The sequence below is a fragment of the Amblyomma maculatum genome, chromosome 8 (assembly GCF_055883805.1).
Source record: "Amblyomma maculatum isolate TAMU_Amacu chromosome 8, ASM5588380v1, whole genome shotgun sequence".
In the NCBI taxonomy this organism is placed as follows: Eukaryota; Metazoa; Arthropoda; class Arachnida; order Ixodida; family Ixodidae; genus Amblyomma; species Amblyomma maculatum.
In genome coordinates, this window is record NC_139351.1 from 107668581 (window position 1) to 107694159 (window position 25579).

At 47.5% G+C, this 25579-nt stretch overlaps 1 protein-coding gene across 2 annotated transcripts in view; it reads left to right on the plus strand.

The window, feature by feature from the left end:
* Window positions 1-10443: 10443 nt before the first annotated feature.
* LOC146182143 (uncharacterized) overlaps window positions 10444-25579 on the plus strand; it is a 269793-nt gene continuing 254657 nt past the window's right edge. For both annotated transcript variants that reach the window (XM_084577157.1, XM_084577160.1), the window contains exon 1: window positions 10444-11314. The gene's annotated coding sequence lies outside the window, so the exon portion shown is untranslated. The remainder of the gene's footprint in view (window positions 11315-25579) is intronic.

A 25579-nucleotide genomic window follows, 5' to 3' on the forward strand; every position in this document is an offset into this window, starting at 1 on the left:
GACTCAACAAAAGCAGCATCTCTGCGCCCTGCCGTCGACGCATGTCTCGGCCGGTGAAGGGGCGGGCGAAACAGAGTCGCTGGGAGGAACGCTTGCAGAGCTGGATCTGCGGCCAACGGTTCCTCGCAAGCTCCTTTCCCGACACTGACGAGCGTTTTGCCACAATCACCGTGCACGCGTGCCCGAGGATGTCGGCAAACACTGCGAGCAAGGTGAACGCCAGGCTCTTTCTTCACGTCAAGAAAGAAGTGTACGCTTCGCGTTGGGGGACCAGAAAGGCGCGCCCGCGCCCGTCTTCGCCGCGTATTCGGTGAACATGAGAAGCAATCTCCAGCCGATGGCAATAAGTTGAAAAGCGGTCGGCAGCCGTCCGTAGAAGGAGCGGCGCAGGAAGACGGCGTAGAACCGAGGAAGCGACCTCGGCTGGCATGAAGATCACCGGATGGCCCATAGACTGAGAAAGCAGAAAAAGAAGGACAGCTACGAAAGAAGTCAAAAGAGGTTAGAAGCTCTGTTTGCGGAAGGAAGCAAGGTCTTCTATAGCGCTCCCGCAGCGCAGCACCTCGTCTGCCGGGGCTAGGCAGGGACGACCCAGCGACTTCGCCGTTGGCGTTCTTCCGATGCTAGTTTGTGCGTTCGCCAACAAACTGTTTCACTCGCCGGCGCTGCCGCTCCAAATAGTGGAAGGAAGCAAAGAATAAAATAGGAAACGTTAGAAAGGTTACGGCCATCTCGCGCTAGGAACTGTTTTTCGTTTTACTGCAGTCTGTGTGTGCGGGCGGGTTCCTCCGTTCCAACGCATATACGTGTTCCGGGTTTTCCAAGAAACAAGCTCCGTCCTACCCTTCCGTTTCCCGAGGCAACTCTTTAAACGTCCTACGCTCGCGTAAGCGAAGGTAAGAAGGCAGGAGGCGAGATGGATACAGCCGGGAAGCGCGTCAGGAAGATAAAAGAAAAAGCGGTGGCTGCAACCAATTTCAATTCCTCACGTGAACCTGACGGCAGCTGCTATCACTGCTTTATTTTATATTTTTCCTAATTTGACTTCTCGACTTTTTGGAGGGCTGTCAGCGATGGAGGCGTCAGTTTCGCAAAACCGGTGTGCTCCACGGGGTCTAAGTGATTAAGTTTTTTTACTTGTCTTGCATAATCTTGCTTATTTCAGAATATGACTACCGGAGCATCCTCGGCGAGGGTCTTAGCCAAGCCAAGTCGGGCCAAGTAGGGCCAACTAGCGCTCCAACAGTGGGAGCCCAGAGGACCGCTGTTCCTAGCGCGCGCATGACTGAGCAGAGATCTTCGACGCTCCTTTTTTTTTTTTCTTCTCAAGTTTACACGGCCGTGTGAAGGTTTCGCGCTCCGCATACGAAAGTAGACATCGTTTTGGCCTAGCACGGTCCCTCTGCGGGTTCCCAGAAGACACCATCAAGCCCTTCTCCCCCGCCTCTCCCCCCCCCTCCCCCCCTTCTATTTCCTTCGTATTTTCTAATTCTCTCCAGTTTCCTCTCTTCCTAAGGTCTTAGCCTGCCATTCCTTGCGGTATGAACAAGCGCGGAAACACGACGCTACAGTAGAGAGATTGGCGAGCCGACACGTCCTAGAGGGCAGTACTGCGGTAGCAGCGGCCTCCTGTCTAGACCTTGTCGAGTGGCGCGCTCCCCGGAGCGTGAAGGAACCCTTAGGAGGTCCGGTTATGCGACCGCCGACGAGAATCAGTTATGACGACGTCATGATGGAAAAAAAAGACAGCAGAGGGCTCCCTGCCGCAGCGCTGCGCGCTTCAGCGCTCTGCGTGTAGTCCGCCGCATTGCTATGCGCGGCAGCGGGGTTCTTCTGGGCGCCTCGCCCGGATTTCGTCGGTGGTCGCGGAAGCCGCGGCACGGCGCGACGTGTCTTGGTTAAGAAAGCTTCCCGGCTGCCGTCACGGAAAGTAGAGTCCCGCGTGCAGGAGAAGCTTGGAGTATCCGAGCGGGAAATATCTGAGCTTAGGATTCAACGGGACTGAGATTAAGGTCTTCCCAGAGAAGTTGGAGAAAGAGAAATGTGGGGAGTGTCGCGTTTTTCGCTCTCAACGCTGTTACATAGTGTCATGCACTTTCACAGTGTAAGACTGGCTGGATGATGTGTAGTACATTAGGCCACATATCTAGAGCTTAACGTCCTGAAGCTTCACGTGGGCTTAAACAGGTGGCGTTAAGAAAGACCACAAATTAAGCTCAACACTTCTGAAAGTAGGGTCAAAGTGACCCGCGGAGGGTGCGATGGTCGTTTTGAAAGAGGCGGAGACTGAACGCAAAGAAAGAAAGAAAGAAAGAAAGAAAGAAAGAAAGAAAGAAAGAAAGAAAGAAAGAAAGAAAGAAAGAAAGAAAGAAAGAAAGAAAGAAAGAAAGAAAGAAAGAAAGAAAGAAAGAAAGAAAGAAAGGCAAGCAAGCTAACCTGCCTAGTGTTAAGGCAGTGCGGCAGGAGCAGCATTTTTAAATATTTTGGCAGGCAGAGAGCAAACTGAATCGAACGGCAGATGCTCAGATTGTTGAAATAAGGTCGTGATGCCAAGGACACAGAGAGATAGAGACAATAAAAAGACGCAAAAAAAAAAAAGGAAGAGGCTGAAGTAAGTTGCCGATGGAGTGCGGCAGAAATTATTTCACACCTTCGAAGTAAACGTAGTAGCCAAGAGCACTTGTGTAAGCTGCAACTCGTGTCCCGATCATTCGTTTTCTGGTAGAACAGCATTCCCATCTCGTAAAAGCAATAGTAAAAACAGAATTCAATGCAATTACCTCGATGCCACTTCTCCCGGGGTGACATGCGAAAGTGCTGCGAGTAATTAGATTATTGTTCGAGGTTCAGAAAACAATTTTTCACCTACTTCTACTGAGAACAGATCCTCAAAAGGGTGAAGGAAAAACGGGATGGAGACTGCGCTCTAGCGTATTTCACGGGTTATGAGACTCGCTTATAAGTACATGGGCAATGAAAGCAAAGCGAGCAAAGTTTACTTCTTCAAATATAATTGCAGGTGGGTGCAGGGCGAACACGGGTAGGAGGTAAATTGCTATGCATTTCATTTGCTTTCGCGCGTTCCCCCCCCCCCCCCCACACACACACACAGACGCACACACACAAAAAAAATGCGATTGATGTAGATTATAATTATCTGTCAAGTTGAATTTCACGATGCCTGTATACTCTCCTGCTTTGAACGCCGAGGACACCAAAAAGTGATACAAACGCGCCGATACTAAAGAGTCAGCCAGTACGTGCTTATTTCGTGAAATAACCGGCAGATGGTGCCACGGGTTCTGGCTTAGTTCCGAGAAACGGGAGTTGCACGGGTGGAAGCTCGGCTGGGACGCCGAGGTCGATAAGGGCCGGGTCTTCTATTTGGACCCGCTGCAGCAATGTGGAATTTGCCTTACTCTTACTTACTCTCCGAACTAACTATCCGATTCTCGGTGACATAGGCGTCGAAAGAGCTCGGACAGGAAGACGGATTTTCTTTAGAGCCCGAAAATGTCGCACCTTGAAACCACACCATCCAATCTCAGCAACCCTGCCGTCTTTCCAGGCAGATAGACCGTACACCTATATAGGACAATACAGATATTGTTGCTACTATGGCGAAGATTTTGTTGTCAAGTGATGCAGGAGTATTTCCGAGAACTCTATGCGGAACTTGTCATTTTAATAAAGAAATAAATTCAAAGGACTGGAGGAAGCAGTGAGTAGAAAAAAAGCAACTTGTTTTTTTTATAAAGCTCTCAATGACATAACGGTTTTTTTCCTCCATGAATATCTACGCGTTATAAAAGAATACGCTATACTGAGGTTATAACTTTAGTTTTAAAAGAAGGCGCTTCGGCTTTATGTATTTGAGATTTCCTGTAAAATTGACGGGCTGTAGGAGTCCTTTTTTTTTTCTTTTTTTTTTTTCGTCCAACTAGCGCCGGCTGAAACCTTCCCCTATCAGGTACTGTTTTATCGATATATTGCTCGAAATACCCCTGTGAGACAAGTTGCTCGAAAATTACAGCAAAAAGTACAACTGAAGAAGCAGCGATATATTAATTAGTTTTGCTAAAAAGCACCATGTTTCTCTGTAAGCATATGAAATTTTACCGCAAAATGTAGAATGCAAAAGCAAATTTTGGATGACGTATGTGAATCCAAGCTAGCATGGGAGCAACGCATAGAGAAATTGGACAACATCGGGTAGTTCTGACACAGTGATGTATACATCAGCCTCAGTTTTACCCTGCACTCGGGGTCAGCTGAGGATGAGCTGCGGTCGTCGACAGCCGAAAACTGCGGGAGTGAGGTAGGAAATAAGGTTTCACTTAAAGGTCAGGCGTAGATATTTGACCTTAACTGATTTTATTACGCGATAAGGTTGCCTTGTGAAGTAAGGTCTTTTTGTAGTTGCACTTATGTGTGGGTACTACTTTGATACAACGGCATAGCTAGTGCCCTAACCGACCATATCCTAGGCAATAAAGTTGTTTCATTCATAGCGCAGATATCGCAAGTAAGACTACCGCGTGAAAAACAAATATTTAAAGACAATCTGCCCATAGGAGATTGTTGTTAAGCCAGTAATGTCTCAATCGCCGATCGATTTCTTTTGCACGCCATTCAGCGTTCTGAGGCGTCAGCCAGAAGTTCCGGAGGTAGCAAGCGGAGAGCGGTGAGAGGAGGAGAGAGGGCGGTAGAGGCTTGGGAGCGTATGTTCGCTCGTCATATAGCCGAGAGTCTGGTGCCTCAGTCTGATGGTCTCCAACAAGGACTTTAGAAAGTGCAGTATACGATCAATTCCTGCAGAAGTTTAGTAAATTTGTAGCCGAAACTACTGCGAACATTTGTAACAGCTAGTAATTATAACCATAATGTCATTTCAGCTTGCCCAGTTCACGAGCCTAGTGTTTTTAAAATTAGGAGCACATGTACTTCTCTTTTCTTGAAGTCGTTCATTTAGCCTCATATAGGGTGTAGTTGAGCGAGGTCATCAATATATAAATATTTAGTTGAAGTGATATAGAGGTTCTTGAGGTCATATGCACACTGCTGTGCACGTTACGCTTCACTAATTTCTTTGTCGTTTTGTTTCAAAAGAACAATTTCCTGCTAAACCCCAGGATAGCCTTATGCCTTACGGCCATAATTACAGTGCATCGTCTGATGAGGTGAAAATTTCAAGCGACCGTAGAGCTGTAGTGTGAGCAGATTGCGGGGCAATTTTGCGTCTGGATAAATTGTCTACACGTGCTCCACTTTGTTCGTCAAACTGCTGTGATGCCTCTCTAGGGAAATTGAGAACGTAGAAATCTTGCGAAACTGCGTGGCGATGGTGCGGACGAAACAAGAGATGGAAAAGCTTATTTGCCTTTTTAGAAGTATATTTCGATATTGTTAAATGTTCTCGTGATCCATTAAAGTACGCCGTGCATAAATATGGTCTGTATAATTCACAGCTTAAGCCACGTATTTACAAGGCTTTGCGCTTGGGTGGCACCGTGAGCGTTTGGAAAATTTCCAAGTTTTACAAAAGCAAAAAAAATATGAGGCTAGCATGGTGTCTTAGAATGAGCCAAAAAACTTGTTACACGATTCGCATTTAAAGTGCAAATCATGCCAATACTATTTAAAATGTTTAGTACCCACTGTGTTCCGCTCTTAGTTGCTGTAATTAGTAACGTCCCGATAATCATCATCGCATCAGGAACGTTCACTATAGCATCAAAATATTATGCGCTTAGGGAAAGTTAATGCCCCACATATTTAGCGACGTGTGACATGAGTCCTCATTATGTCCTTAAAAGCGAACGCTCCAAACCTGCCTGGTCAAATGGTATACGCTAACCGAAACGGAGTGCCATGTGGGATTCGAAGGTCGGCGACGAAAAACGTGTTGAAGCCGGCAGCGCGTATAGTTGCCATATGTTGCGGAATATGTATTAGTCATTGTCGCCTTGAAGAAGGGGAGCTCGATCAAGCTGATTTGTAGTACTTTTTCTCATTTTTCCTTCTCACTTTTATGCAACAACAATGACCGACGAACGACCGACCGACCGACTGGCCTCAGTCAGAAAAACCTGCAGAAAATTTTCTGTTGTTAGGACAATATTTCTGCGCGTTTTTTTTTTTTTTTGACAGGAAACCCGTGTTGACAACAGAAATTCCTGCAGTAACATCAGAATTTCCTGTAGTTACAACCGGAAAGTACTACTGACAACAACAGAAAAGTACTACAGAGCTACTGACAACAACAGAAAAGTACTACAGAGCTACAGACAACAGAAACGTACTACATAATAAATGAGAACTACAGAAAAGTCTGATGTTTAAGACAGAACTACAGAATATTTTGTTGTATTTTCGACACGATTTTGTAATTTTTTCGATTCGTCGGACAAACTTATCGTGCCACTCCTGTGCCTTCCGCACATCCCTCACAAGCCGTATTGCCGGTCGATATGACAGTGACTGGAATGTTAGGCAGGCACATCGCCTTGGTGAACACCTCGACAGCTCAGTGTGTCGAAGAAACGGAAGAAGAGGCACTAAAAATGGACCAGGTGCATTTTTTAGGTAAGCGTGTCATGACGGATTCCAATTGGTGATCCAGAGCAAATTTGCGTGTTCCTTGAAACTAATCAGTTGTTTCAAGGGACGATTTGGATTTAGACACCAAACTCTGATTGAGCCATGATGATGGTCTCTAAACTCCCCATAGAAAACTTCATCATTATCATCATCAGCCTGACTATACCCACTGTAGGGCGAAGGCCTCTCCCATGTTTCTCCAAATAATCCGGTTCTGTGCTAGCTGCATCCACTTGACCCCTGCGAACTTCTTAATCTCATCCGCCCACCTAACTTTCTGCCGCCCCCTGCTACGCTTTCCTTCCCTTGGAATCCAGTTTGTTACCCTGAGCGACCATCGGTTATCCTCTCTTCGCATTACATGTCCTGCCCATGCCCATTTCTTCTTCTAAATTTCCACTAGAATGTCGGTAACTTGAGTTATTTCTCTAAACTACTCTGCACGCTTCCTATCTCTTAATTTTACCCCTACCATTTTTCGTTCCATATCCCTCTGGGTTGTCCTCAACTTAAGTAAAACTCTCTTGGTTAGCCTCCCCGTTTCAGCCTCATAGGTGAGTACAGGTAAGATTCAACTGTTGTATACTTTCCTCTTGAGCGATACCGGTAAGCTGCTATTCATAACCTGCGAGTGCTTGCCAAATGCGCTCCATCCCAATCTTATTCTTCTTATTTCCTTTTCATGGTCCGGATCTGCGGTTACTACCTGTCCTAAGTAGACATATTCGCCTGCTACTTCCAGTGCTGCGCTACCTAATGTAAACTGCTGTTCCTTTCCGACGCTGTTGAACATTACCTTAGTCTTCTGCATATTGATTTTCAAGCCTGCCTTTCTACTTTTCCTGTCTAGACATAGACAACTTGCTTCTCCGTAGATTCGGGAGTTCCGGATCGCCTTTAGAATTTGACTTTATAATGTGCTACGCTTTTCTTGCGCTGTGTTTCGTGCTTTTTACCTGTTGTCGGCGACGAGACAGACAGAGGTTCTTGTAGATACGCAATGCTCTTCGTTTGACTGGAAGATGATGCGCAGGCAACCGCACCACGTGAGTCGCTACCACTTCCAGTCGGCACGGCTGCTTCCGAGCGAAGGGTAAAAGGAATAAGCGCAACTCACTGCTTTTTCTATCATGACGTTCACAATCACACGAAAAACCTTGAAGGCCGACAGCAACCTGGGTTTCCCCTGAGGCGACGCTGGTTTTAATATTCACCAACTTGTACTCATAGTTTCGGAAGGCTCGCATTCACGCCGCCGTAATCTTCGACTTATGTTCTTCGTAGGCCCTTGAAACAGTTTGCATACCAGCTGAGCTAAAAACATTATATCACTCCTTTGAAATATTGGGAGAACACTTAATCTCTGAATTTAAGGCTATGATATGAGGTGGAATTAGTAGCTCCCGTCTGGGACTCCGCTTGCGGCTACTCGTTTGAGAATACACCCTCTGCTGATCGTTTGATCTCTAATTCTCTAATTGCATCCATTTGTGCCTTTGGTACCTTACGCATATTAATTAGAATACAGTCGTAAGCTAGCATATTCTGTGAACGATCCCCTTACCGCCTAAACCAAGCCTTAGGCCTAGGCCTAAGTACTAGGCCTAGGAGCACATATAGTATGCCTGACTTGGGATCCAAAGGCCTCGAGTTTGACTACCGTGTCCCCCTTCCAACTCAAAGGAGCTGCCTGAGTTGACCGCTGCTGCCACCTCGGTCATGGCATATGGTCTCGTGACTTCACAGAACTCGTCGACCAATCAGTGCGCGGTCATGTCACATACCAACTATCACACCTGCCAGAAGCGTGCTGACTTTTTTCGTGCTCAAAGGGCATAACGCCGATGGAGAGTTTTTCACTAGACTGGGCCCTTAACTATGTGGCGTTCAAAACGAATGTCGATCGTTAGATTAATGAAGAGGAAGTGCAAAAGTATTCGCTTGTTAACTGCGCCAATATATTGACACGGTGTATTCCTCATCTTCGCTTGGCGCTGATCGCGAGCGCGGGTCTTCTCGAGGAGAGAAAACTGAAGTTATTCGGCTGGGCCGCTGATGTTGAGTCGCTGGCCTTCCCGTGCCCTCTGCCGGCCTGTTGTCCTGGGTGACTTTTGTCGAGGTCTTACCCCCTGGCAGTAATAGGGACCATATCAAAGACAATGCGCAATGGATTGGTCAGTGCGCACATTGAGCTTGTCTGGAGCTGCGTGTCTTTCCTCATCAATGTTGGATATCTACATATTTTTATTTGTATTATATTGTACTCACGATTGCAATTCATAAACACCTTCGTAATCCGTCAGACGTATCTCGCTGCGTATTCCATATCTGGATAGCGAGTGTGGTTACGCCCGATTTACGCTACATGTACAGTCTTGAGCCAAAGTGGTATACAACACTCTGCAGTTGGCACAGCTAGACAATCCAGACAATCATAGCGGTGCCCCATTTTATAGACATGCTTGTTGTCGCTGTGCCTGTCACTAGATGACGTTTTGATGCAGCTTTCCCTATTAATTATACTGAAAGTGGAAAATGCAGATCAGGAAGGGAGATTTCTTTGATAACTCAAGAGGCAGTGCCCTACTTTTTGAAGCTAGATCAGGGTGCCTTAGAACACGCATCTACAAAAAGAAATTTAACAATGGAGATGACGCATGGGCTGTATGTGGTGACTCCAGTGAAACAATTGACCATATTATACTCGAATGTAATGGTATCCATCCGGAAGTTGATGCAGGCGCAATCACTGTTCCCGAAGCTCTGGGGTTTAGAGATAACAGTGGCCGGGGGAATAAACCGGTGGTGAAAACTAGCGAAAAACGACTGGAAGATTGGTGGCTTAAAAGCAGAGAAGTGACATAATGTTAGTAATGTTGAAACAAAAAATTTAAGAAATAGAATGATGGTTCAGTTAACCACAATCTAAATCAATAATTAAGTTATAGGGAGAAAAATGAGCATGATAGCTACTGCTACCACCCCGTTTCAAAGGGGACGCTCCTATATTCCATCCATCCATCCATCCATCCATCCATCCATCCATCCATCCATCCATCCATCCATCCATCCATCCATCCATCCATCCATCCATCCATCCATCCATCCGTCCATCCGTCCGTCCGTCCGTCCGTCCGTCCGTCCGTCCGTCCGTCCGTCCGTCCGTCCGTCCGTCCGTCCGTCCGTCCATCCATCCATCCATCCATCCATCCATCCATCCATCCATCCATCCATCCATCCATCCATCCATCCATCCCTAGAGCTGCTTTGCCAGAGTTCCGCGTTCCTTTTCCTTCGCCGCCAAGCAATAGTGCAGCACCGTGAAGCCAACCCAATGGGCACACCGGCTGTACTGAATCATCCGTCGCGGGTACAGCGTGCCGCGCTGTGTGCGAGCTGTAGCGACTGTGACTTATTTCAATTAGGGCAGCCAAACTAATCTCTTCTCGACTGCCTCTCTGGTATCGCTGCTCGACTCCTGCAAGGACGACTTATGGCTTCACTGCACAACTCGGTTGCTTATGCGGCACCTTCGCGAAATTCCGGCAATAGTAAACTCTAGTTTAATGAGCTCCGCCACCGGCTACGTTTTGTGTAACACTTTTGCTCTCGACTGCATAAAGGATTGTGCACACTTTGATAGGGCGCCTGAAGAAATCTGCGGCTTCGCGCGGCAAAAGGAACGCCGATCGAGCGTTCGCGCCTTGCCCGCTTTTCGTCGCAGTGTCCTATCAAGTGGCGCTGCCTCGAGGCCGGCGCCCAAACCAAGCCACACCGCGCCGATGGCGCCAGTGCGAAGGAAGCTCTCTACATAGCCGAGAGGCGCTTTAGGGCAGATGCGAGCGCGCCGGCAGGCAGCGTCAGCAGCATCCGAGGAAGCGAAACGGTGATTGCGTACCGCTCCCCTTTCCCACCTGAACTGAGAGCGCGCGAGCGCGCGCCGTTCTCCCTCACGGTGGTGGTTGTGCCAGCCGAGCCGGTTTCACCGAGTCCCCAAACCGGCGAAAAAGAGACTCGCCGAAAGGCCCCCGCCGTATCTGCACGCTGCTGCTGCTGCTGCAGACTCGGAGGAACGGCTACAACGCCGCCCGAGCGAGCGACACCGGCAATCCGCGCCGCCGACGAACTGCATCACGCCGACGGGGAAGATCGTCACCCAGTGTCCGTTGCGGCCAATATTCACAGGTCGCCAGTGCGTGCTCTGCGGATATAAACGCCGCTCTTTTGAAGGATCAACGTCTCCCATTGTGGTGCGATTTTGAGATAGTGCGCACTGTTCTCTGACATCGCGTGGTTTGTGCAGAAAGTGTCCAGAAAGATTCGAAGGTGTGCAGAAAGGGAGTCAGGAGTCGATCCTTGCAAGAATAGTCACCGGTCGCCGACCGTGATCCTGGAGCATTGAGCGGAGAATCGGGTGCATTTAGGCGCGCGAAGTAAAATCCGTTGCCTTTTGCAGTTTTGGGGAGAAAAGAAAACGTGCTCTGTGTTGTGCTTGAGATCGCCGAGATCCAGCGTCGTCGCTCTGCGGGGTGCGCCTACCGGATCGCGTGTGTGTCACTTGCAAGGAAAGCGCGCGCTGAAGCGCGCGGAAGGGTGGGCGTTTTGTTGCTGACAGACGCTTTGGCGCGATTTCCGCGCGCTGACGGCGCGCGCTGAGCAGGAGCGCGGGACAGTGCCGCAACGAAAGGATGCACTCGTTGTGAAGAGCGAACAGGTGAGTGACGCACTCCTTGTGTGAATTCTTCGTTTTCGCACGTCGTTGCTGATAAGTGTATGGCCAGGTTCGATTGTCACTGCTGCGCTTAGTCAAGTTCTCTGCTGTGATTCTGCAGACGTTTACAACATGCAACAGCGAAATACGTTGTCACTCCGAGCTAATGTTACAGGAGTGTTATGACACCACACTTCACTGTTCGTGGAATTAAACTTCGCATGCTTACGTTAGCCGACATAGTATTTTTAGCGCTTAATATTTGCAGCGTAATAATTACACTAATGCTCGCGCTTCTTGTGAACACTAGTCATGACTGACTCCTCTCGGTAAACTTAAGGTGAGAGATTTGGAAATAGATAATTTTTTAAAGGACAGTACATGCCAGCTTTAGCGACCGAAATCTGTACCTCAATTACGAGAAACATCGTAGTGAAAAGTTCCGCGGCTAATCTATATCACCTGCGGTTCTCCAGCATGCACTAACGCCGCGCATCACTCAGGCTCATTTTTATGTCGCATCCAGCGAATTTCAGCTGGCACTCGATTCTGCGAGCTTGGAATCAGCTAGCCGGACTACTTAGCCATTAAGCTACAACGGCAAGAGTATACTGTGTGGGACGCGTCTGGCAGAACAACATGCACTCAGTGGACACCAGCACCGACTACTTTGGCGTCCTACACATAATCGAGTTCGGTTGGACCTAATTTGCATGCTTTTAAATATTTCAATCGCATGTACACGTCGCGCGATACCGGACGCTATAGTGCAAAGCATTCAGCCTCTTTGCTTTTTGGGGTTGTGCCAAAGCGGCCGCGGCTGCCGGTTTCCCACGTGAACTAGCGTTCTGGGAAAGACGGGTGCTAAAAAGTTGTTATTCGGTCAGTGAGAAGGATTCGTTCCAACTTAATCGAACGTGACGCGGAACCTAAGACATCACTAAAGCTATCGATGCCAGCTCGGCAAAGGAAGTTTGGACATAGCATGCGATTTCTTCAGTGTCTCACTGGTGGTGAAAACCGAGGAGTAGAACTTGTGGAAACATTGTCTGACACTGCGGCGGTGTTAATCGGTCAAATCAAATTTATTTGCCAATAAGTGTATCACGCAGGAGTCCAACAAAAATAACAGAACTGCACGGAAAGTGTTGAGCAGCGGCGTTCTTCCAAGCGTCGGAGGCGCGCGAATTCTGGGGAATTTGCCCACATGATCGTTGTTTAGACGCTACATTAGTTCGTTTTAGCAGTAACTGAATGTTATAAATGAATAAACATGTGAAATTCAGAAGCACCGAATTCATAATTTTTTAGCTGAACTATTTTGCTGAACTGTGCTATTTCAGAGACGGCAGTGAGCCGACAAGAGTTCAGGTAAAATCATAAATGCAGAGGTTTAACGCTGTTAAACGTAGTATAACATACCAGCGCAGTAGTTCGGCGTAGTTTAACTTGATAGATGGTAGATGTAGGTGGCGTTGTCGCTATCTTCTCGCCCGCTGCGTATATCAGCCTCCGAGAATCGCCGCGAAGGACAAGGCTCGCTATTCATTTCAAGGCAGACGTAATTCACCCGGTTCATCAAGCGAGTTTAGCGGTTACACAAAGGGACACATATGTCACTGATAATGTCACCTACAAGTTTCATGTGAGCAAAAACAGTGACAAATGACATCACAAATAGCGTCGACCAGTCAGGGCCAGGCCATGCCACCGGCCATCTACCACCTGCCAAAAATATCGAGGGCCAAAGGTCGACGCTGCAGATATACCTCGTTTTTCCTTGTTCTGATATATGTCGTGATGTAGAAATTTCGCGCCAAAAATGTGTAGAAAACGGGATCTCTGTGAGTGAGCGCCCGCTTTCTGCATCACTGCTCATGCTCTGACATACCATCTTTTATTTGATGGAAAATGGTTGACATTTGAATATGCGGACAGCTTACGCGCCGAGTGCCATAACCATCTGAGTGCGTTTCTGTTCTTACAGTATTTTTTTACAATCATGCGTTATTGATTACCCAGTTATCATAAAACTGTTTTCTTCTCCCTTTCCCAAACTGTGAATGTCGTTTCCGTGCATATGAGGTGGTCACCTGCATTCAACAGGATATCTATGACCTTCCCACAGAATTCTGCATTGAAATCCTTTTATTTAGCTCAAGTCATACCAGGTTTTCTATAGCTGGCGCCAAAATTTCGAGGCACTGGTTCCTATGTCACCAGCACCCGCCAAAATTCTTCCTCTGTGGTGTGATGTCGAACGCAAGATCTCGTGACCAAGCGCAAAATGGGAAAGCTGCTGAACGAAGACTGCAGACAGTATACAGAGCGAGGAATTGTAATACAGTTGAAAGTCGAGCTAGTTGGTCAAACGACGTGATGAACCACGCAGCATAATAGATGACAACACATAGGAGAGTCACACGCGCGCACGCGCGCGCACACACACACACACACACACACACACACACACACACACACACACACACACACACACACACACACACACACACACACACACACACACACACACACACACACACACACACACACACACACACACACACACGCACGCACACGCACACGCACACGCACACGCACACGCACACGCACACGCACACACACACACACACACACACACACAAACACAAACACAAACAAACAAACAAGGACAATGATGAGGAATTGTAACCAAGCGTTCTGCTTCTCACGCGAGGCAAGTGTGCGGATAAGTGCACAGAAAACATAGTGCGGTCCACACGTTTCCGACGTCAGTGCTGTAAACGGTGCCACTACCACAACCCAGCTGTTGCAATGTTTTGAGCGTATAACGCTTAGCAGGAGAGGAAATCGACTGCTCCACTGAATGTTGCGACTGCAGACTCGGTAATTTCTTTAGCAAACTTCATGTTTGCACAGTCGTGCTGATGAGCACGCATTGCGGATTAGATATAAGTACCACCCGCAAGCAAATAGATGAAGGTCTGACTTTTTATTAGCTGCGAATGATTCCCCGCGGAGAGAAATCGGGACCACTTAATCACTGTCTAGAGGAAAGTAGGCGCTACTCTGGTCATACTTGCCCATGGGATTACAGCGCTGCTGTTCGTCCATACGCTAATCCCGCAAAAGCTGCCTCGCGGCTTACGTAAATACCGCTAAAAGGAAACGCGTGTAATCTCGCTAAAGTGGTTTCACGCAATCGTCGAAGGGGGCTGCTCCTTTAGCTTAGCATTGTACAGACATTGCAGGGGAGCTCCTATGCATCGGCGCCTGCCTGCACGACGTTTCGTTTTGTCACTGGCCTTCCTATTTTTGCACACATTCACATGGGATCTGATAGCAAGAGGCTTCAAATGTGCTATACCGCACTGCACTTGACAGCGTTGGGGGAACTCGATTCAGCCGACGCCCTGGGGCTGGCTTTCCACAGCTGCCTACATAGAATAGTTTCGGTGATTCTGACGTGAGTGCAGTCATGGTCGTGTTGCATGGGACCTGCCGGGGACTGTTCCAATATGTAGGTTTCTTTTTTTTTTTTAAGAATACTGGCCTTCTGGTTCTCTAATAACTTAATCCAAAGTGGCTGGCTAGTTGATTCGGCATACTGAAGACTGCAGCGCAGTAGTAACATGAAATGGAGAAGGGACGAAGACATAAGCACTGACTAAGAGTACCGATTTTATTGCCCCCGAAGCATCTTATATAGGCACCAGGTCGAAAACAACAAAAGAATCAACAATTCACGCATACGTGACACAATTCTCTTTCTCTGGCATCTCCTCCCTCCAATCATTCATGTTATCATAAGCGTTTATTAGAAATTAACGACGAAATATGGTAACTGTGATACCGTAATTATAAGCTGTATCATTAAAATTGAGAAATATGTGCCATGAACGATTAAAAGCTTTATTTGTTGCTGCTTTCAACAGCCACCGGCATGCGGCCTTATCATCGTTATTGTGGAGCATGAAATGTTGTTGCGCTCTTCGTTTCATTACGCTCGCGTTATCTTGAGACGCGGCTTTATCATTTTGTTTGTCACGCAAGATGCGCCCAGATGTATCTTGAATGATTCCAGCCGTTCGCGTCTGCTTCCACAATGTTCCAGTTTGTCCTAGTCACGTTTGTGATTTATCTAGATGTTTCTTCGCTGACGTTAAATACAGGGCTGAGGAGCTCAGCCAGGCCAGCGGGAATTTGTATTTCGACTACCGGCCGGCCCGTTTGCTGCTACCACCGCCGCCGTGTCGCTCTATCCTTTTGCGTGCGCAAGGCAGCCCGATCGAGTTTATTTCGAAAATAAAGATTTTATTGTCGCGTAATGGAGGTGCTGGGTGCAATAGGAAATAGAGCAGGAGTTGGTGCTTCGTTTTCGACCCTAAAGAAATTGCCACTAGTTGTGTAAAGGGGTGAATTCGGACAGAAAAGCACAACCCGACTGCGTGGCCAGGAGGCTTCCGCGTCTTGTATATAGGCTGCGAAAATGATGTGGTTTATTCAATTCCCTTGTCGTGCGGCAACATTCACATCGTCCAAACCAGGAGGTGCTTGAACATAAGCTTGCGGGAGCTAAAATAGATCTAAATGGTCCAATCTCAGGTGAAGTTAGCTTACACTTTCGCCATTACAGGGGCTGGGTCCCCGTCTTCGAAAAAAAAAAATGTAGAAGTTCTCGAGATTTCAAAATTCGCACGTAAATGCGCTAGTGGTCTCTCTGTACACCTTAGCAAAAAAGAAATGTCATTTCTATCATTTCTAAACGCCAGCAGCCGCGGTGACGCTGTGGTTAGGGCTCACGACTGCTGGGCGCAGTGATGCGGGAACGAATCTCGGCCGCTTTTCGACGGAGGCAAAAAGCAAGGCACCCGTTTGCTGTGCAATGTCAGTGCACGTTAAAGAACCCCACAGGGTTGAAATTTCCAGAGCCCTCCGCTATACGCCGTTCCTCATAGCCTGAGTCACTTTGAGGCGTCAATCCCTATAAATCAAAGCAAACAGATAACATGAATGATTGGAGGAATTGGGGACGAGGGCGAGTTAATCGGGCCACAGATACGTGAATTGTTTTGTTGCGATAGCAACATTACGCCAGGCTTCGGCTCGTCGCGTAGTCGGTGGCCGCAGTCATGAATGACCTTGAACAGCTGCAAAGAAGAAGAAGAGGAAGAAGTCGATGGAGAAGAAGAAGAAGAGGAAGAAAAACGCTAGGTCACCCGCGCTAATGCTTTCGCTCCACATTCGGTTCAGCAGCGTTGAACTTGTCTCACTTCTTTTTTCGTTTCATGTTTTGTGCTTGCTGCTTATATAAGCTGGTTCGAGGCAGGCAATAAAATCACTGGTTAGTTAGTCAGCGTTTGTGTTTGCGTTCCTTCTCTTCTCTGGTTTTACTGCACGCTGCAGTCTCCAGTTTCAGACGCGCCACTGTACATATTCCGCCGTTCTGGCGTATTACTCTGCAATTGAGTGTAGCTGTCGCCAGAGTAATGTTTAAAAATGATCTGTCACTGCGTCTTGAGATAACAGGAGTAGAGGAAACTTACAGGGACTCTCGTAGGCTCGGAAATAAAACATTCAAACCTCCCTTCTTTTAACAAGTTTTGCATGAGATCGAGAACGAATCGAGGGCCCTTTGACGCCAACTAAACATTGGCATGGACTTGTTAGGCTGCTGGTGTGTGTAGAAAAAAACGTAATTACGTCCTTCGACGGTAACCATGCAGTGAATGACAATATTAGAATTGATTCATCGCACCAGCACGATGAAGAAAAATGACCCCCCCCCCCTCCCCCTTTTTTTTTACCTCGTTAAGAGGGAAGATCTGTTTTCTTCAAGATCACTTCCCGATTGCACTGACCTTCCTTCCGGCTGCAGGATACTTCCTGTGGTTGAGTGAGCTGTACCTCCATCAGCTATATCCAGGAAGCGGTGTGAAATTTACTTTTCTTTTTTTCGCAGACCGCTTGGTATAGTGGCGGTTATCGCGTCATCCTCCGCATTTAATGGAAGCACGCGTATAGGATGTTTTTGGGTTTATCGGTAATTGTCTGCTGTAAAAGTACGCGAATGGTTAACTGCTACATTTTTGCGGCTGCTGTGTTTTAGTCTGTCAAAAGGTTAGAGGAACTTTCAATTCATTGCGATGCGCGAACTAGTGCTGTATTTGCACGGAGGGCTTGCGTTGCAACGAGGAACGGAATCATGTATCGAACTGTGTTTTGAGCCCGCTGACTAAATTGCGTGATTATTGACGAGCCACTGGCCATTTTCGACGACAGCAGAATGCTCTGTTAGCATTTTGGTCACAGCAGAATGTGTGCTGAATGTCCCGAACCTGTTTATTTTTAATCACGAAACAACGGCTATACCTGGTGATAGAGCCATGGCTTAAGTAGAACTCTTCATTACGACATTGTTCGTTTGTCGCAATTCTGTCACCTTCGATGTTCGCAAACTGTTCTTTGTTCAGCTTTCAATAATCGGGTTATCTTCTTTTTTCTTTTTTTGAGAGAGAGAGAGAGAACCTTTTCTCGATTTGAATTCTTATATGCAGATGCCACCTCTGCCCGTATTAATTTGTACCGTTTGCCAAGTTCCCATTTACCGATAGCGGTACTGAACCCATCAAACAATTTGCCATTTAGCGATTTGATTGAAACGCGAGCGCTGTGCGCACAACAAAACTTCATTTTCTCCCCGCTGTTCTTTGCATACGCAGGCCGTACACTGACGTGAACAATACGCTTAAACAAAGGAGCCAATTTAGTGATTCATTTTTGACCTTCATCTCCATTAACTGCATAGTGTGCCCCGAGGGGGGAAATGTCCCCGGAGAGCAGTCGCGCTGCGATCAGCAGTTAAAGAAATTGCCGCTTCCGGAAGAATTTAAAAGCACGCGCAGAACACTTTACCGGGCTTCAATACAGGCCCTTCATTTTTCTTTAGTTTCTGGCTAGTACAACAGATTGCGAGAATCTGCTTTTACTTCCGCCTTCCTTCAGAATGAGATAGGAAAATCAGAGCCAAGCTAAAAATGGCCGTGATTACTTGAAAGCAGAGTTTTTCTTTCTTGGACGTTCCCCCCTCCGAGCTCTCTGCATCGCCCGAGTAATTTCAAGACTTATTTATTTTCTTTTTCTTTAACGGATGGATTATCGCGTGCCACGCGTTTTTACCTGAATTAGTCGGTCGTAAATAGTGAGTTCGCGAGAAAAAGAAAACACTTGGCATGGAAGGTATTGCATTGTTTAATTATTATAGATCATGAACGTGGAAGGGCTATTTATTTTTTATGCAAGAAACCCCGGCTTCATCAACTCTTTATCGAAAATAGGCGCCTGCATTTACATTCTTCCAGAACTAGACCCTTCGAGGTAAAAGTCATTGCAGTTTGGCTTATTTCGCCAATCTTTCGGATGAAGATATTATCAAGCGAATATTTCAGTTTACTGAATCCCTAGCAGAGATTTGGAACCTTTTTTTATGGTATTTTTAGATGGAAGACTTTTCGGCAGTGTGTCGTGGGCTTCGTTGCTCGTACAACTCAGCGCGCAATTAAGAGAAGCACTCGATGTTATTTAATTTCGCATTGCCATCTACGTTTAAACGTGATTCTTTTAGACTAATTATTCTATATCTTTTAAAGCGGACGCTCTGCTCTCCGGTCCAGGCCGCACAAACTGCTGGTCCGATATTGGGACTCTGTTGGAAATGTCCAACCCTACATAGGTTTCGTTTGGTTTGGGGGGGTTGAACGTCCCAAAGCGACTAAGGCTACGAGAGACGCCGTAGTAGAAGGCTCCGAAAATTTCGACCATCTGGGGTTCTTTAGCGTGCACTGTCATCGCACAGCACACGGGCGCCTTGCTTTTCGCCGGCACGTAAAAGCGGCCGCCATGGCCGCGATTTGATCCCGCATCCTTAGGCACAGTAGTAGAGCGCTCTAACCACTGCGCCATCCCGGTCGGGTCCCACACCTTGCATAGAAACAGTGGATTACCAACACACTACAAATATTGGCCCGATGGTTTGTGCGGCATGAAGGGGGGAGAGGGGGGGAGGGTTGCAACTCACCTGCCAGTTCTTGGGGTATCGGCGAAATATCTTGAGCTCCTCAGGAGGCCCCACCCCGTCTCCTCCTTGAGCTTCTGAGTGTGGATATGATGATCTTCAAGACCTAAGCTCGCAAGATAAAACTATAGTGCTCAGTAACTAGTCTGCGTGTGGGGTTTTCATACTATAAAAAAGTGAGAGAAAGAAAGAAAGAAAGAAACGATTAAAATTAAGCGGATTCGAACCGGTCGGATTCGAATTTCGAAGCAAGGTGGTCGGGTTCAGTAGCCGAACGTCCTAACCACTGGAGTCACCGCGGCGGGTGCTTCCACTCTTTGTAGCCAGGTGTGAGTAGCGCTAAACATCCGTCACATGTCTGCACTTGTTTCTTCTAACGGACGCTGTTGGACAACGTGTCCACTTCACATACGCCAGAGCATGTTTTTTCAAACCGTACACTAAATTGTAGAAATAGCCCTAACACAGGACAGAGCAAGAGCACAACACAGGTGCTCCGTCCTGTGCTTGTCTCCAGTATGATAGTAAACTAGCAAGCCCAACTCTCCACTCTTCTGGGTAAGTTTCTGCCAAACGATTATGGAACATCTAAGACACGGCCGGCCACTGCTTACCAAATGCGACCACGGTGAGTATTTGTGGCACGCCGCCTGCTAAACTGAAGTTTGACTTCATATGCAATCCCACGAGTTGTAAAGACATTAACTATTCCTGGGAACGGGTATACAGTGCGTGCAAAATCCCTGCGATGTGGGTGGGAACCCGCTTTAGAAATCACGCGAGATGGCGTAAACGACGTGAAAATAGTGCGCGGTCGCACCTATTTACGTCGCTTCGAATAGGCCTGCCCGTATGGAGGGTAGTTAGTGAGGACTTCCAGTAACTAGGTAATTGGCTCCGCGGGGATGCAGATTACGCAGTTAGGTTTTACTTTGCGAAGGTAGTTTGGAAGCCTGCCTATCCTGGCAAGCGGTGCGGTGCGGTGCGGTGCGGTGTACGGGGGCCGTCGCATTAACGGAGTGGTTAAGGAACCCGGCTTGAGAACTTGCCTGTTCGGGTCCCATGAATGCCTCAACAATGAAGTCCCGCTAGCGAGATTTCTCGTGTGAAAGTATAATCTCGCGTGCTTATACGGGGGACAGGCGCGCACATTCGTATATAGTTTAAATAATTACGCGGCTCTCCGCAATGACGGGCGCTTCGTGTTGTTTTTGCATTTTAGATTACCATTATTACTGTAGCACTATTGTTTCCCAAGTGGAACTTCTTTTTTCTGAGCCCGCTTTGAGCTGATTTTGAATTGTTTGCTCAGTTAGTATTGCGGTTCGGAGTATTCGAAAACCATCGCGATCGATTTCTGCGATCTCGCGCGTCATTCTCAACTCGACTCGCTCTGGCCACCTGATCTTCCGATAAAACACTCGCGGGATAGAAGGACTTGGAACGCTCCACATGTGATGCGTCGCGATATAGAGTGTCCGCATCGTAAAATCGTTCGTCAGAGCAGCGAAACAGAGCCGAACGCGGCCTCAACCGATTGAATATTTGAGAAAGACTGCTTTTGTTAGTTCAGATAGAAATCTCACCAACAGCATCGACAAAATCCACTTACTTGACCTATTTACTTTCCATTATAGCCCAGTGAATATCCCTGAAAGCAATGCCATCGAATTTGAGGTTTGGAAGAGTAGAGGGAGTGTACCCCTCTTCTCCGCGTCGTCGCTTTCGTCCGCTGCACATCCAATAGATATCCATCAGAAGAGCTGCCGTCTTTTGTATTCTTGTTTAAGCGCAATCATTATCGTGTTCATCGATCTCGTTTGTAATATCCTCGCTCAGCGCATGATCTAAGCTTCGGTCCGCTCATTTCCGAGTAAAGACGTACGCTTCGCTGATCCGCGCTCAGCACAGACGATTAACCGCCGTAATCCGCCAGACGACAAGAGTCGTTACGAGCGTCCCGCTCTTCGCCTGTACACATCAGGTTCATGTGCCACCTTCTCGACCCGATATATATCGTGCACCTTTCGTCGGCTTCCACAATGAAGCTTAAGAACTTGGACAGAAAAAAGTTTCTTCGGGGTGTCTTTCTTTCGACAAACCTCTGGCACCTCGCATTCACGCTTCCGAATATACACCTTAACCCGGCCTTCCAAGATGTCAGGCGAGCCTTGGTGCGCATGCAGTCGGGCCTCACCGATACCAAGTCGTCCGAATAATACCTTGCATTGTATTGCCCCGGACTTGGGGAATCGGTAATTATATTAATTTTCTCCCCTATAGCCAAACGGGCGAGTTGATGGAACATTTTGCTGTGGTGTTCGTCTGTCGCGCTGTTTTTCCATCCAAAATAATTTTCTCCGCCATCGTAATAAGAAATTGCTTGATTGTAGCGGAAGGGGTTGAACATACGTCAACTATTAAGTCACAGTCTACCAGACGGCACTAATTATGATGCTTTTGAGACCATTTCTTTTTTTACCGGGGGATCACAGGTTAGTGCGCTGTATCAGCCCAAAGTTTAATTCAATTCGGTAGTAACAAATAAAATAAAAATTGTCGCAGTATTGACCTTGGCGGCGAACCTGCCGCCTTCAAGACTACGATTCGCCGTTTTCCATTTGTATTGTACACGTGTGCCCCAGACCAGGAGCCATTGCAAACAATGAATAGGTGCCATGAACGGTGATGTCGGCGATTGTCAAGGCTGTGTTGCTTATGTAGTTACAGATAGGGCGTGGGATTCGGATTTCTGGCTTTCTTTTTGCAACGGGTGGTCCTTACGAAAAAACTTCGGCAAATGTGCTGCTCGAATATGTAGGTGTCCCTACAGTCTATTGGTCACTCTGTTAGAGGGATTTTGGATTTGGGTTTGGATAAGTGGCTTCCTCTTTGTAAAGGGTGCTCCTTGCGAATAAGCAAATATTCCGCTAATTTCCTAGCCGAATTGCGTAGATGTCCCTACAGTTCATTATTTTTCCGGATATTTCTCCCCAAGTGCTTGTTCGACAGTCATTGCATTTGTATAATGGCGAAATGCATTAGCTACTTATGACAAATACACAATCACAAGGAAAAGGCAATGAAACATTCTTTGCTACGATCGATCGCATTTATTTCGATCGTTTATTTCTTTTTCTTTTTCTTCTTTTTTTGTCCTATACAGGAACCTTAGAGGCCAGTTTATCACTCACTGCGCGATATCTGACGAGTCGACTTACTTGCAAGGGAGAGGGTATGGTTTCGCTTCGTTCGAATACAAGAAGCTCTTACTGGCAGCATTGGGCGCAGACACAGAAAAGATCACAATGCCAGTAACACTATATTTACATAATTGCAGGTACTCTACACATGGGAATTCCCGCGGACATTCCAGTGCTGGGAATACGCACCTGCATCCTAGCTGAACGGCAGGCAATTGGCGGCATAGAATTGAAGCGAGTGCAGCGGAGACGCGAACTATTAGTATTGGTGTGAGGGGTTTCTGCGGAGGAATGAAGCCATTCATCATGTAGCTCTTCCTCGTTCCGCCTTTCATGAAAACTCAGCTCCCCGCCGCACTCATGCTGCCTCAATAATTTAAACTTACACGCACGTCACGTCAAGCGCTCGCTTGTAGCACGTAACCACTGCTCCGGATTTAAAAGCACAGAACGGAACAACTTTTTTACTCACTTGTATGACTTGCATGTCCCCCATGTTCCATGGCCTTTTGGAGAATCACCGAGGAAATTCTCATCCAATTATATTTCGCAGTGGTAAAATTTGATTGCATGTGTCCGTCTGGCTATGCTCACAGCTTTCCGGCAGCAAAAAAGCAAAAAGAAAAAGAAACGCATTCAGCGGCAAATAGATTTCATTCAAAAACCCTCCTTCCAGTAGAACTGGATTCTCGAAGTCCTGACCTTCGAGGGTATGACACGATAATGAAGGCTACCAGGCCGCATTCAAGGCCCTTCTCTAACCTCGTTACTGACATTGATTTTAATGTATTAGCTCCGTCCGATATCCAATGTCAACGCATGCTGTTTAATTACAAAATCAGCCGCTGATGACGATGCCAGTATTTAGTTTGTTGTTGCTTTCTGTACTTGTAACGGCTCGATTTCCGGTGAGAGGCGCATTCCTCACTTGCCCTCTATTTGTCCCAGAGTCCTTTCAAGCGAGTGTCATACGCGCTCGGCACTCGATAACCAGATCAGTTCAGTGTTCTACGCAACATGTACAATCATACGTCTTGGACTTGTGCTTCTTGCACGCTGGATAAAATGATGCCTTGGAATGTTATTATTTTACTCTCTTCTTCCTCACTCGCTCGCGCGGCTCCGACCGCTTACTCTCTTACCCTGTCACATCAGCGGGCAAGCAAACACGGGCGGGGGGTTCGAGAAACGCCGAAACCGCGTCGCTGCACAGGCTGACTCGAGGAAGAGGGGGGGAGGGGGGGGGTAATTTTATTACTCCAACACGGGTCACGTCGGCGTCTTCTCCCGCGGGCGTCCGCCGCCATCCCACCTACTTCTCCTCCGCTTTTCTTCGGACCGCTGGGCCGTGCTGCCTTCTCTGTCCCTCCCCCCATCCCTCAGGACAGCGCGGAGCAGTTAGGGTCATTAGTTCCACGAGGATGCTCTTCGGACTGCGCCTTTTGTCTCCGGCGGCGCCGGAGATGCCGAGCTGCTGCTTCTGTTTCTTTCGCCCTGGACTGTTGGGCTTCTTGGGGCGTCTAGCCCCGAGAAGAAGAAGAAGAAAGCGTCCGGGGCTGCCCAAAAGGGGAAAGGGAGAAATGGGGGATGGCGAAGGAGGCCGGACGACCGGGCTCGCTTCGGCCCCTGCCGGACTCGAGAGTCCAAGAGGGCATCCGATCTGATGATGAGTTCGTCTCCACGGCGTTAACGTGGTTCGTGCTCTCGCCATTGAGTCTTCCGCTCGGAAAACGCGATCGAGCGGCGACTACCACGCCACGGTGTGGCTCTGCTCCCAGCCCGCTTCGGGGAAGCGGAGAATAGCTTCAGCGCTCCGCCCAGCGTGGCCCTGTATAGCCACCGCTCTGTATAGCTTTCCGATGCGCCGGACGTTCTCAGGCCGTCATCGGTCCATTCTTTGTATTTTATTTCATGTTGTCTACCACTCTTATTCGATTTAAATGTTCCGCTGTTCTTGCGTTTAAGGGTACGCGTATACAGGCAACTTCAGCTTTAAAAGGACCAAAATGATCGACGTGTTTCAATTGTTTTTATTCAACGTTCGTTTGAAAGATGGGTGAGAGCGGCAACCTCTTTGTCTGCGCTGTAGCATTTGAATGAAAGCCATCTTTTAACTGTGGAGAGCGGCTTCGCTGTAAGCGAAGAGCAGCTTCGCCACAAGGCGAGATTTACGGCCTACGGCGTAATGCCCCAGGGTTTTCATTTTTGCAGTTGCTAAGAGATAATTATTGCAAAAAAAAATCGCAAAAATACTGCGCGGAAGCGGTGGAAACAGCCCAGCACATGTATATCTGGAAGTGAATGGGCAAAATTATAATAATCGAGGAAGTAAGATTTTTCGTCGAAATCGACATGGCAGACTGGACAGGTGATACTCTTGGAGGAACGAAAGAACAGCGTTATATACAGTAAATCTCGCGTGACGCTGTTTGGCTTTGATATGTCCCGATGATTCCTGATAAGCCAGGGGTTCCTTAATGTCGAAATGATATGATAGGCGGATCACATCTGGAACAGTAGTTACATTTGCTGCTACCGAGGGCTGTCTGATGCTGGCACGTGGGGTTTAACGTTTCGCAACAGTAAGGTGATGATTATGAGAGGGATATTGTAGTGCAGGGACTTCTGGTTCACAAGCTGGGCTAAACCCGAGGCCTAGATGCTTCGATGAGTTTCGAGTGGTTGAATGATTATAGCTTGTACTTAAAGCATGCTAAATATCTTGGCGTTAGCATTTGAAACAGTGGCGCAATTAGCGATGAAAATCGCCACAGCTATCAGGCTTCACCGCACTGCACAGCGACGCATGATGACGTCATTGACGGTACCGGTATGTTTCCTGCGTAGGCACACTTGGTTTGAAGAAACGAAAACAAGGCTGCTGAAAACAAAGCGCCAGAAATGTTGATTAGCACCGTCAAAAAAATGTGCAGCAGGACGTGTGCGAAGGCAACGAACATCAGAAATAGTACCGTCCGTCATGTCATCACT